Consider the following 14,453-nt stretch of genomic DNA (forward strand, 5'->3'; position numbering starts at 1 on the left):
TCAAAAACACACACACACACACACACACACACACACACACACACACACACACACACACTGGTACATGACTAATTGACGGTGACAGAGAACAAAGGAGAAGATCAGGGGATTGAGTGTGTGGCACACAGGTCAGAAGGAGAGGAGGTTTAGTCTCTAACTGTAATCACGGGCAGGTGTCACCGGAGGACGCAGCCAAAGCCGATACCTCTGCACCCTGCTGGGCTACGTGTTCCAGTCGCAGTGGGTCAGGTCTGCTGAGTGAATGATATTCATGTAACTGGGTAAAATTCCAAAACGTTGACATGCCTCGCCACCAGCATCATCAAGACGGACTCAGGTGCATTTGCTGAGCAGACAAAAGCAGAAGAGATGGAGCGCTGCAGTGAGGGCTTTAGTGCAATAGTGAGAGGAACTGTTTGGATGTCAGAACAGGCCCCTGCTTGATAAACCTGACTAAATAAACATTTACATCCAATCAAAACCAGGCACCGTGTTTAATTTATATCATTTTGAATGGAAAGATTATTGCTTTGGTGCTTCATGTCTTATTGGTAATTAAAAATCATTTTTACTGAAAGTGAAACTAAGCTTTGAACTTAAATTCATTATTTTCATTTCAAAGCCTATTCTAAAAGGTTATTGTGGGGGGGGGGGGAGAAGTACTTCATGGTATGAATTACTGCTCAATAGTCCACTTGTTATCTTGTGAGCTTTGAGAAACATTGTGCCATTAGTTTTAGTTGCCCAGCCTCTTTATCAGCGTAGCCTCTAATTGCTCGACGGCTCGGTTGATTTTGAAGCTAACCAGGAGCGATGTCATCCCTCCGCTCTCCCTACAATGGGCCTCATTGGATTAAGTTCGAGCAGGCTTTGTTAAAAGCTGGTGCAAATCTAATCAAGGAAGAGACCTCAATTATGCTAGCATGTACTTAAACTATCAGATCACTAAAAAAGGAGGAGGGGGTCGGCCAGTGTAGGAATGCAATCAGCAGCCATTAAAGCCAGTTAATTTTGGCTGATGGCAGCTTTAAAATGAGACGCAGGAGTTTTACTGAAATGAGCATACTGTAATTATGAGGATGTGATGTTGGTGTTTGGTAGAGAGCTGAGCTCAGGGTTGGGAGAATGGCGTGCACAAAAGGGAAGCTACCCACAAGTCCCTCAGGAACAGGTGTTAGCTTTGCAGAAGAAACATTTTTGCAGAGGTGGTGCTTTGTGTCCCGAGCTTCCTTCTTTCAACCTACACAGGCAACATTCAAACGCGAGCTGTTTAAAAACCCCTCTGTTTATAATGAAGTGTTGAAGGAAGCCAAACAGCTGAAAATAACATTTTAATAACACTCTTTTTTTCTAGCTATGGCATGTGGAAGAATGTAAAAAGGTGTCAAAGCATTTTGTTTGGAAAGAATAATGCGCTGGATGACCATTATCTAAGGACCAGGTGGCGTCCCCTGTAGCCCTGAGCACAACAGCTGATATTGACCCTGACCTCTGACCTCCATGAAACATGACAGTTAAAACAGGAAGCAATTATCCTGAAAGTCAGCAAGTCTGGTGTCATTCGTCAACAGGCCGGAAGTCCGAGCAGATAACAGTTGTCACCGGAGAAATGAGAATAAAAAGATGTGAGCATGTACGAGTGGAGACACTGACACAGTGTCGGTGAGTACACACTCACAGTGTGTGCGCACATGCAGATACACACAAGCTGGGTTTCTGTCCAACTTTTTTATTGGCAATTGTGAGTGGAAACTTGTCTAAAAACCTTATACACTATCTATGAAGACATATTGAGTATCTTCATCTCAGTTTATGACAAGATTTGGACATCTGGAAATGTTGTAAAAAATTGTTGCAAAATGTTGTTTATTCTAACAGATTTTGTAACAATTATGGATAATAAAGAAAATTTAAAAAAATAAAAACATTTTAATTGTTTCTGTCGATGTGATGTCTGGCATTAAGAAAGACTTTTAGGTATACTTCACCCGTGAAATAATCACCTGTATTTTATATTACTCACCACGTGTTCCCTTGAATTCTTGCATGCCTCCACAGTGAACGAAGAATCCATAAACAGAGAAAAGTCTTGATGAATTGAAGGGAGGCCGCATTTAAACTATATCAAAAACAGTACAAACTCTCAGACAGCTTGCGCAGTATAATCACAGTCTCATTTATCCAGTCGTATCCTCAGTATTTCTGAAAGACAAGCATTTTTCCTAAAACCTCACTATTTAAAAGACTTCCGTGTAAACAGTCTTAAGCTTACGCAGGCACGCTATTCGCAATATACCCGTCGGTTGAGATAATAATTTTCTCCGTTTTTGGATTCTTTGTTCACCGTGGAGGCAGCAAGAAAAACAAAGTTTTCTTTAACGGGGTGAGTAATTTATATTCTAATTATCATTTTGGGGGTATTAAAGTATTCCTTTAATTGCAAATGGAAGTGCATCAAAAATTACAGCTTTTCAAATTACAGTCTTACAGATTTCATTTGTTTCTAGTCATTCATCATAGTAGGTTGCACAAAATAACAAACAGTCCTAAAGAGGAATTAAACACAACTCGTCCCTAACAGAGCCCAGTGTCACTGTAAAAAAAAAAAAAAGAAACACTACTACTACTCGCACTTCACTTCAATATTTTCCCCGCTCTCCTCCAACTTCTGTCTTGCCAATTCCCCGTGTACTACAGTTCACTCCACTGCCAACTCCTTCGCTTGGCCTGGCCGGTATGCGTGTCATGTACTATTTCTGGAGCATCGGGACAGGCACTGAAGCCGCTTTTTTTCATCAGAAGGTTAATACTTCAGCAAAAAAGGTTGTCGTGTGAGAAGTCGGTTTTATGTACTGTTAAGGGAATACCACATTGACAGGCAGAGGAGGGAAACTGATGAAGACAGGATGTCTCTGAATCGTTTTGATAATCTGGTCTATTACGTTTGTCCATACATCAACCACTCTCGCACTCACATCAAGTCAAGTAGATGTTTCAGAGCAACTTGAAATCAGTGACACATTTAAGGGCAGCTGCAACCTTAATTCATCCATCCATTGTATAATTTTTTGAGTTGATTCTTAGCAAAAAAAACCTTTGTTCTTTCACAAATATGTGCTCATTCATGGGCAATTACTTCCACCAACTAATCAAAGTATTCTCCTACGCGTAGAATCTGCCATTTAGAATCATTCAGAATACACACGAGTGAGTCACGCGAATGACGGCCGCCATGTTGCACCTCCATCTTTAAAATACATTAGCCAAAGAGGGACATGCCTTTCGCGCTTTTCACTCACTGGCACTGATTGTGATGACTGCCAAAGAGGGGGAGAAGATTACTTGCGACTGCCGGCAGATTTGAAAGCCTGTTGAAGATGGAGGATTGCGCCTATTCTCGAGGACATGTAACGGAGACGCCAAAGAAGTTAAAAAGAGAATTAAAACGACAATGCGACAGGCAAAGCAACAAGACCAAAGTGGATTTTGCAAGATGGAAAGAGATCATAAGGAGCAAGGATTTTAAAAAGGGACACCGAAGTTGCCTGCTTTCTTCTCGACAGGTAATTCTGCCTATTTGTGTAAATTCAAAGTTTTATAGTTGCTTGGCTAACTATAGCATGGTTGTGCAAAACGCTAGAACGACGTCTAGGATAATTTTCCTTGCGTCAATGATGAAAAAGGATGGTCTACCTTGTCACGTAAACGTAATCAGATGTGTTGTGATTTCCCTGGCAGACAACTCACGTAATAGAGTTGTAACACAGACTAGCTACAGCTAGAACAGCTGCGTGTAAACTTCAGTTTCATTGACATGATTGTTCATACTGCTCAGAGAAATATATTAAACACACAATCCTCCGTTGCTTCTCTCCTACGCTGTAAACATTGCCTTACATTATTAATCTCGTACAATATACAGAATAACGATAGCACTGATACTTTACTAACATCAGCTTGCATATGTTTGGGAACCTGATAGCTGATGTTAGCAATGACATGGTACCAAAATAACGTAAAACTATTATTACACTGGAAAGAACACTCACGGAAGAAGTCGTCGCTAATTTCGGGTTCGGCCACCGTAGGAGTTTAAATGCGCTCGGAATGGGGGGGGGCTAGAAAGTAATATTCAGTTGGTTGTCACATACAATTTCACCGCTAGATGGGAGAAATTGTAGCTTTAAAAAAAAAGCAGGGGTGTTCCCTCTTCCTGTCTTCCTACCTGCCAACATGTTTCACTCTTTTCACTCCACCACGCCATCAGATCGCACATTTCACCCTCAAAGTAACTGACACCATAATTCCCCCAAAGTATATATTTCTGCTTATTAAAATGATTGCTGGTTGGAAAACAAAATCACCTGGGTAAATCTTTACATGAAGGAATAATGATTTCTCCTCCTCCAACTGTTGACTCATCACGGCACCCGCAGACGCTGCCGTGGAGAAGACCAGCGGGCTCCAGTTGACAACCAGTTGCACTGGCCACCTCCAAGTAGGTGTGAATGTGTGCAGTGGCCTCCATGTGAAGCAGGGTGTTGCTGAAAAGGAGCGCGCATTTCCATAAAGTACCCTTTCCCTGGATAAATCAAAGGTTAAAATATAGATCCAGAGGCTGCTCTCCTGCTTCACCTCCCTCCTTTCTCACTCTGCCTCCTCATCTAGCCTGTGCATTACCTCATCAGAGGAGGATCTGCCTAAAGCCGCAGCGGTCACACAACAGACAAAAGCGCTCATCTCCAGGAAGCCGCTGCCGCTGCCTGTGGTTTTGGAGAGAGGAGAAGAGAGGGGAAAAAGTGACTCAGCCCCACGGCTCCTTTCTTCTCTCTGCCGACTTAGGGATAAACGGAGGGATAAAGCAAAGGGGGAGATAATATTTAGAGCAGGCCCCATTTCAAGGGCAATAGAAGAGAGAAAGTGGGGTATGAGCTTGGGTGGTTTGGGAAGTAGCCACGAGGGTCGGTCTATACTGTTTCTGGCAGAGGTAAGCTACTTGCACCGTGGATTTATGTGTAAGTGGGGAGGAACCGCTGCTGGCCCGGCCCTGCCTTAAAGCTCCGGCCACTGCAGCTCCACGAGCCTCTTCAAAGCAAACCAGATGGGCCTCAGACGGGATGTTGATGAGGCATGAGTGTGCAAAACACAAACATGCATGCAAGCACAAACACAAATAAATTGATACAGACACAGCCTGGAAAACAACTAAATACATAACACACAAACATATGTACTTGTCGCACATGTGCTGGTGAGCTGGCACGCATGGGATAAATAAAGTGTCTCTATCTATCTCTATCTATGAGCAAATATGCTGACTTGAAGTGTGACCGTAGCAGATCGCTGAAGCTCAGTTCTCTCACCATTAAATAAGGTTAACGCAAACTTGCAAGGCATTCTGAAAAATTAGATGAATCAAGCAAATGTCCAAGCTCAAGAAGACATAATAGCTCCCTGTTAACATAAGGTTAGGTACTGAGAAACAACACTAAATTTTGTTAGCCGCTGCCCATTAGCAGCGCTGATTTGTGTTATACTGTAACGCAGTGAAGTTCACATACAAAGCTGAAGTAAAATGCAGAGAAGGACATTGTTTTTGGGGAAGCCAAACAGGTAACCTCAGTGAGTTCATTAGCTCATTAGCTCATTAGCTTACCACAAATCAGCCCGATAGCTGCTTGCTGTGCGGTCAATTTTTCTAACTCTTTGCAAATGACTGCCATTACAGCAACCATCCGTAACAACAAAGCTCCGCAAATAGGCCTGTCATGAAGCATGAAGTGGCTGAAATCTTTTCTCGCTGTGCTAGGACTTTGCAGGTTCCGCATTTATAACTCAGATGAAAATTCCTATATCTATAAATATCATGCTGGAGTAACACACATTAGATGATACACATTATGATCTTTTTTTCCTTATCTCTAAACTAATTTTAAATGCACAAATAAAAAGATGGATCTAGTTCTCCACACTCTGGCGATAAACAGTGTAACCAATACGAACCTGTTTCAAAACTGATTTTGTGAAATGACCAGTGATGTCAGATCACCCAAAACATTAGTCATAGACACACCCCAGCTCCTCTGATCAAAACCATTAGATACAGTATGTACAGTATATGTCAAGGCCTTGACTTTGCAAATCCTCCCACACGCAGCAGCCATTTCCTTCCAAAGTCTTATGAAACAAAGATGTCCTGTCACGACACGATCTGTACCCTATAAAGACTGTAATTTTGTTAGGAGGGTCCACTTGTCATCTTACCGCCATGTAATTAGATTTGAAAAGCAATTGCATGTTAAAAGACACAATAATGTGATTTCGAGTTTCCAGATGAACTGATGAGATTAAGGGAGTTTGATGGAATTAAAAGTGGCCTAAGTGGTCCGGTTTTCCCCAATAATGACACCATTCCTTTCTTCAAACGCAGCACAATTAGGCAGAGGAAATGCGTGTATGATGCCTGTATTAATTACTGTGATGTTTTTATTATTTTATTGCTATTCAGTCAGTAAAATATAATCTTCCAAAGCATCCAAAATAGCCGTCACCAGACATTACGCCAGTTCTCTATGTTTTTGACTTGTGAACCCTTAAAATGAAGCTGTGTGTACTTGTAAAATCTTGTCACAGGTTGCATCAATCAGTGACCCCTTAATAGGGTCTCGACCCCCCTGGGTGGGAACCATAGCTCCAGATTGTGATACAAAACGATTTACAGGAGCCATAAATCAAGCCTTTGAAACTGAACTCCTCGACCAACCAGCAGGACACAGATTATCACCCTAACCAGAACGCTGACGGTTGTCTGTCCAATGTGCGAGCAAGTTGTCAGTGAGGCCACTTGTTGACCCAGCCGTGACACGGCTCAAGGGCCACTAGAGAGGGCCTTAATAAGTATTCTTAAACAGGGGGATTAGCCAGATGGTCAGATCACTCTTTTTTATCCAACCTCTCCCATTGTACATTTCATATGTCTCCCGCCTCTGCTGAATCCATCAAGATTGGCCACTGGGACCGCACCAGCTTAATTTGGGCTAGTGTTACCTACAGCACCATTTGACTCCAGATATAATCTTTATTGCTCACAGAGAGAAAGTCTATTAAAAGGCACACTGTAGGTCCCTGCGCTGAAAGGTTCCTGGAGTGATGCCTGTGAGAGTCTTTAAAAGACCCCTTTCTTCACCCAAGTGAAAGCAGCTATTGAGGGCGCACAGGGCAGAATACTAACTGGAGTGGAGGTCTGCGTTTGCTGTGAAACAAATCAAAAGTGTTCTGTATGTGACGGTGGAAGGGCAGAGAGGCGCTGGACATGAACAGAGACAGCTAACGTGGACTAACACACACACACACACACACACGCCGCGCGCACACACAGTAGACTGCCGTTCTGCTAACAGCCACTGGTGCTAAGCTTGGTGTGTTCAAACACCAGCAAGTGTTGCTCAGTTCTGCTTTGAGGAAACAGTGGCACAACACAAGCTGGCAGCATTACAGTACAAGGAAATAAATATGATTTGTATCAGCTGATTTGGGAAACTTACAGAAATAAGAGACTTCAACTCCAACAGCCTCTTCTCACTTGTGGATGACTTTAAAATTCATGAACGTCACCTGGGGAAAAAAAGGAAAACAAAAGAAAAATGATTATTACCATGTTTCTTTCACAATTACTTTCATGTAGTGTGTTTATCACCATCGCCATCAATTAAAGGGACATTTCATCCAACAACCAAAAAATGTTTGCCACTTACGTCTGTCTAGTGGTCGAGACTTACAGAGTTTTAAATCATTTGTCCATATCTGTTTCTCAGATTTCCTCCTCTAACCCACTACCATGGAGGTGAAGGTATTTCATTTTACAGTCACACTTTTCACTATAACTAGCTTCTACCAAAGAAATAGCAGGGTTTGTTTCTAAAAAGAGATGTTGCAATTTTTAAATGCTGTGAGCACCAAAAATGAAATTTCATTCATTTGTTTAGCGGGAGAGACAGAAAACTCAGAGACAGGTATCTTACAGGCAAGTAAAACCCAAACTATCTGCATGGCTACATGCCACAAGAGGTAAGTGAGAACATGTGTTTGTTGTTGCCTTAAGCAGCAGGATACATTTTAATGAACACTGACCAAATTCTTCACATACTGCCAACAAATTGAGGTTTGACAAAGTATGAAAATTTGGATTGAAAATTGTTTTTGGAGCCCTGTGAATGCACTCTCGACCCACCTGAGGTCCCTCTGTAGTGGATGTTTGACACAGAACAGAGGCCCTGTGTGGAGTCCACAGCAGAGCCAACAGAGGATCAGTGTGTTTCTCACACAGCACTTTCACTGCACAAGCAACGGCACACACGCAGCCACGCAAAGCCTAGCAAACGACAAACAGCGTGATTCTTGAGCGAAGCTTTGAAGTCGGAAAAAAATTGGCCGCAATCTGTCCTAACACAGTTAGTGATGCTTGATATTTTCTTTCAAAAATTGATTCCAATTGAGAGCGGGGAATCCCTCTCATCAAATGGACAAGCTAATCATTCCTGGGCTGCCTGGCTTAAATAGACCACTCTGACTCAGTGAGCTAACCTGAGGTCAGCCCCTTATCATAGCCTCACATGCACACAAGCACACACTACAAACAGACATTTGCTAAATAAAGGGTCACAGGAAACAAAATGAATAACATTAAAGAGGTCAAACTGCCAATGGAGAGCTATAAAGGTACCATGTTTAGGTTGGGACCGCCTTGAGTGGGCCCCAAATTAAGAGAGGATGGGAGCTAGTCTTCATTGAGAGTGGGAGGCCGTTAATTAAAGAAATAAGTGAAGTGGATGAGGAGAGACTTAAGGAGAGAGGCTGGGTTCCCACAGACACGCAACAAAACACACCACAGCAGCATTTCTCTGACACTATGCATCATGACGGCTCCCCAACACAACATCTAACTTGTACAAAGAGAGCGATACAAACACGCCTTTGATTCCACAATTTGAGGCTAATAAACACGCCTTTGATTCCACAATTTGAGGCTAATTGAGAACAATGAAGAAAAAAGCAAACACTGGGCATGTATGATCTTTTATTCATGTCTTTAATCAACCAAATGGTTCTCTCTTGGATGCATTTTTCCTCTCAGGGCACAATTAGGGGTAATTCTGGCTAGAACAACTCAAAGGCTTGTACACTAAGAATTTCTTGAGATAATAATAATGATAACAAATAGTCGGCAAAAACACACTTGTGTGAATCACCATGGAAAACATTTCCATTAGATGCAACTTCTTTCTTTCTTTTTCTTTTTTGTAGACAAAGCGGTTTTACCCAATAAAAGCTGAAAAGACAAGTACTCGAAAAGCCAACGTTTCAATCGAGCACCGCTCACACTCTGCGGCTCTCGCTGACCCGTCTGAACACGTTCCAGATGTCTGCAGAACCAGTTATTCTGTTTCCTCTCCTTTTTTTGTTTAACCCCCCTCTCTTCCCTCCATTCCTCCGCTCCATACACCCTGCCACTCATCTGCAGATGGCAGACCTGACACCTGGAGGATCCTGGGTAATCAGAGAGACAGCTGGCTGCCCAGTAGAGGAGAGCTGCAGCAAAACGCACACTCTCTCTCTCTCTCTCTCTCTCTCTCTCTCTCTCTCTCTCTCTCTCTCTCTCTCTCTCTCTCTCTCTCTCTCTCTCTCTCTCTCTCACACACACACTCAGCAACAGCCTTGTGTGCAGGAATACACAAAAAGGAATACACATAAATTAATTCTGCACAAAATAGTCCATGTGTTTCTGAACACACTGACACGTACACATATGTGAATACTTTATATACACTACTGTATTTAATGGGGGAATTACACTTTGTTAAAATGTAGAATTATGGTGTGATCCAGCAGAAGAAGAGGATAACACAATCTTAAATAATAAGCTGTTTTATCAGTTATTGTAACTACATTGCACTTATTGAGGGTGTGGCAGAAGAGTTCATGAATATAGATTTCAATACCTGCCCCTGTAGATTTTCAAGCTCTTACATGTGCAAAATAACCCTATGTGAGCTGCAAAATCCCTACATATGAGGTAAAGACAACTTTTTTTATTTTCAAAAATGAGGCCTCCGAATTTTTCAAGCGGAGACAAAGGAATTTACTAAGTAGTGTCGGAGCATGATTCACTATTGTCATCTTTTGGCTTTAAGTGAAATCATATCGTCACAACATGATCATATTGTGCTATTGTTTTACAAAACTCTGTTGTTTATATGAATGACCCCAGCAAACTCTAATAACAAAGTAAGCTGTAAAAGGTTTTGTTTTACACGGTTCGTGAACTGAATATCACTGCCCACACACTAGAGTCTGTCCATTCAATTTAATTGTGTGATTTTGCAAATATTGTGAGACACATTCTCCTCCACCTCTGAGGGGAGCTTAAATAAGGGACTCAGGCTATACAGCCATTTCTGGCTCCTCCTGACAACTGCAGGAAGTAACAGCTACCTTTTTGGCTCAACTGCTGTAAAATGGCGCATGTACTACACCGTTGAGCCAGCGGCAAAAAAAAAAAAGCACCGGTTTGGAAAAGAAACTTTGCGCAGCAAAAAGAACGGCCTGAGACCTGCCTTTGGCAAAAGCCAAGGCGTGACATCATAGCATTACAGACAGTAACAAGAGAGCTAAGAGATATGTTGCATGACAAGGAGATACACTGCATTACATTCAGAGCGATGCCTGCACCTGCACAATGAATGCACGCATTCACGCAACAAAATATGCACAGTCCCAAATGTTGTCTTGTTGCAGCTGTCAATGCCACTTGTGCAGACGCGGACACACTGGAGTAAGAACAATGGAACTCTATGAGACAGAAGCTCCCTCAATGAGCTTAGCACCACATGAGGCTCTGTGCTGCCACTTCCATGTCTGCATCACAGGAAACAAGTATGGTTTCCAACTAATCATATGGGCAATTAAACCAGAATGAGGTTCACTTGACCCATAAACGATGAGCTTATAGCACACGTTGACTGTCTGAGGACCGCTGGCCATGTTGTTCAGGCCTAGCAATGTTTGGTGTTGTTATTTGCCTGTGTTTTCTCGCTTGAAAACTTGAGACTTCTGAGTATTCCCACTATCTAATGTTTTTGCCCAAAGCTTGCACTTTGATCAGAGTTGCCAGATATTAATCTATTTCCCGCAAAATATGTTGATTTAGTACTCATGTTTTGGAGAAAATACAACCGCTGTCTTGATTACATTCTCTGTCGATGCTTTTTATTAATCCCTAATTTGTGCCATCCCCCCCTCCCCAATTACGATGTTAAAGAGGCGTGGGAAGTTGGGTTTTTGGACACTGTTTGACAATCCAACAGGCATACTGGGTTAACGGTCAGATGTCGGAGGGTGCTTGATTGGTGGTGTGTACATAGCACAGAACTTTGAGGTTTTAGGCTGGTTTTAGGAAATATGGAGGAAAGATAATGTTTCAATATAAAGATTTGGTGGTTATGTTGCAAAAAAAAAAAATAAAGAACGGGGCTGCAGATATGCTTGTGGGTGGGCAAACTGCTAGTCAGAACACCTTTAATAGGTGTGATGAGGGAAGGGGATGTTTGCATGAGTGAAAAGCCTTTGTGTTCCCTTCACAAAAGACCTGGGTGAACATTAGAGAGGCTTAAGTGACGACCGTATTCTCTCTCAAGTTGCTGTTAACATGAAATATTGCTAAAGTAAAGGGCAGAAGGGAGGGAGAGGGTTGGTAGGGGCAAGCGCCAGCACATACATCTAAACCTCGGCCCTCTGCTCACTACCTTTAGGAGATTACATTATGGAGCTCGCCATTGTCCCGCTTCTTCAAGACAAAGCCTGTTCCACTGTGCTAACAGCGCGCCTTGGAAAGATTGTAAAAACAAGAGGTGAATGTCAAAAGCAGAAGTGAATAGGATCTCTCCCTTCTTTTGTCAAGCTGGTAAGGTATGCACAAACACATCGCTGCGTGACAGAGAAGAAAGGAAGGCCTTGTGAGAGAAGGAGCAGGAAAAAGTTGGAGCGTCTTCGTATGAAAAGGCCAATACCGTGAGAAGTCGTCTGCCTGACTCCTGGGTCTATAGAAAAAAAGTATTTGGATGAAAGACCCCAAAACACACAGAAGGCATTACGCTAAAGACAAAACACAAGGCCTGGAATGATGACCTATGGCTGCAAAGCTTTTTTCTGGAATATAGAACATTAAGGTTTGCAAAATATTTTTGTTTCCATTTAAAAAAAAAATAACAATAGTACAAAATAACATATTTATCAAGAAAGTGAATTTTCTTCATTTGCTGCAAAGTGATTTCAGATGTATGAAGAGCAGCCAACCACTGCTAAGCTTCCACTGAAGTCAACCTTGTCACGACCCAAACAAGGCTTTAACTGTCAGGGGCAATAATGAGGGCGACCTCGGCTCCCTCTAATTTACAAGGCCAGCGCCAGCCTGTAATTAATTGCTGCGTGCATAAATGTAAATGAGTCCACTGGGGAAGCAAGAGAGAAAAAAAAACGGCTGTCAGGCCAATATTCCAGCAGGGAGCAATCTGCGAGAGAGGGAAATGATTTAGAGGACAGCGCACAAATCTGCTGCTCCGGAGAAGCTGAACGTGAGGGGAGGTTTGTTGCGATGGTGGAGGTGGTCGTCAGGAATGGTTAAAAAAAAAAAAAAGGAAGGAAAAAACTGTGGTGGCAATAAATTTCAAATGTTTTATTTCAATCTTCTCCTCCCACATATGTCTACAATTTGTATTCATAAGAGAAATCAAACACACAGTTTATCTGATCTGCCAGACCCAAACTCCTCCACCCCACACTGCTCTGACTTGTTGCACAGAGGAGACATGTTTTTCTAAAGAATTAATGCAAATATTTCATTTCACAGAAACATTTATCGTGATGCAAACATTTATTGAGGATCAAGACTTTTTCCTTTATTTTGCATTTGTACTGCTCTGTCCCGAGGCTGAAACAGACTTCTTGCCAGGGGATTCAGCCTGAGTAAGTGAGTACAACAGTCACTGATCTAATATCCACTACGCTGCATTTTCAGTCTGTCATTTTATAATGCTACTCACACTGTGTCAACAATACACACATTTGCAGCTGGAAATGTACCAGTCTCTTGGCCACAGAAACAAACAACTCTACAGGAGGAACTTTGGTCCAAAGGCTCAATCACATTCACGTTACCTCATTCAGTGACTTACCAGACATTTATTTAAATGAAAATCTTTGAGATTATTACTTTAAGACATCGTTTTCATTTAATCTAATTGGTAAAATGTTTAGTTCTCTTCAAGCTGATGCACACCATGACTCCCTCCATATATCATAAATAACCAATTAGTAACTTATCTTTGCACCTCCCTCACCATATCCACTCATGGAGCTGCACAATGACAAAGAGCACATTAAATCAAAGAGAGGCAGGCAGGAGAAATATGTAATAATTTATGGCAGCTACAATAGCGGCTCTCATTCATAAATGTCCAGCACAAAAGGCCGCCTCTTAATTCTTAATTTGTGTGCACCACAAACAAACAGGCACAGAAACCATTGTGCATTGAAACCTGCAACACACGTGAAAACCACAATGTGTCGGTCAAAGTAGTGGCACTTAAAGACACACACAAAACACACACACACACACACACACACACACACACACACACACACAAACGGCGAGCCCCGTAGCAGCCACAATAGCGTCTTTATGACATAAGCTCCTTTTCACTACAGTGCTTTACAAAGGCAAATGAGATTTTTCCTATAGCAGGCCTCCAGAAATAACAATTGACATCACAGGCCAGCCTACGTATGTTTCCCATATTAAACAGGGACACACAGTGTAAGCTCCTTGAGAATGAGACTAAACAGCTTGCTGAGGCAGCGATTTTCCCTCCTGAAACAGCAGGCCCTCCTACAGGGAACCATCGACTTGAGGGACTGTGGCAAAGGGCCATTTTATTGTTACACACCGGCTGCGGGCCAAGACAAATGAACTACCTCTAACAATACAGTAGTACGATAGACCTGACTGGTTTCAATGCAGTCTCATCTCAGACTGAACGGTAAAACAAAGTTTTCTCCCAACAGTTAACATTAGACACATGAAATAGCCCAACAGGTGGGTCCCATGAGGAGTGCATTTCTCTTCAAATGGCTCACACAAGAGCACACACACACACACACACACACACACACACACACACACACGCACGCACACACACAGTGCTGCTACCATTGCCATTAAGTGTATCTTGCCTATTCTTGTATGCGAAACCTTCTGGCACAAATGTCAGCAGGCCGTCCGTCCTACCATCTAGAGTGTGCTGGATTACGTGGCGGAAACCTGAGGTCTGAGCCCAGTCAGCTCGATACTCGAGCCAGCGCCACTCCTCTGCACAACCCGTCATCACTGAACACCACAC

At 42.5% G+C, this 14,453-nt stretch overlaps 1 protein-coding gene across 5 annotated transcripts in view; it reads right to left on the reverse strand.

Annotated features, from left to right (window-relative positions):
* Positions 1 to 14,453, reverse strand: part of LOC120563691 (transcription factor SOX-6-like) — a 114,729-nt gene that overhangs the window by 89,899 nt on the left and 10,377 nt on the right. For 4 of the 5 annotated variants that reach the window (XM_039808046.1, XM_039808043.1, XM_039808047.1 and 1 more), the window contains exon 2: positions 7,545 to 7,614. The gene's annotated coding sequence lies outside the window, so the exon portion shown is untranslated. Of the gene's footprint in view, positions 1 to 7,544; positions 7,615 to 8,230; positions 8,250 to 14,453 lie in introns of those variants that run through there. The other variant, XM_039808045.1, reaches the window with a different exon arrangement.

Source organism: Perca fluviatilis, chromosome 8, assembly GCF_010015445.1.
Source record: "Perca fluviatilis chromosome 8, GENO_Pfluv_1.0, whole genome shotgun sequence".
Classification (NCBI taxonomy): Eukaryota; Metazoa; Chordata; class Actinopteri; order Perciformes; family Percidae; genus Perca; species Perca fluviatilis.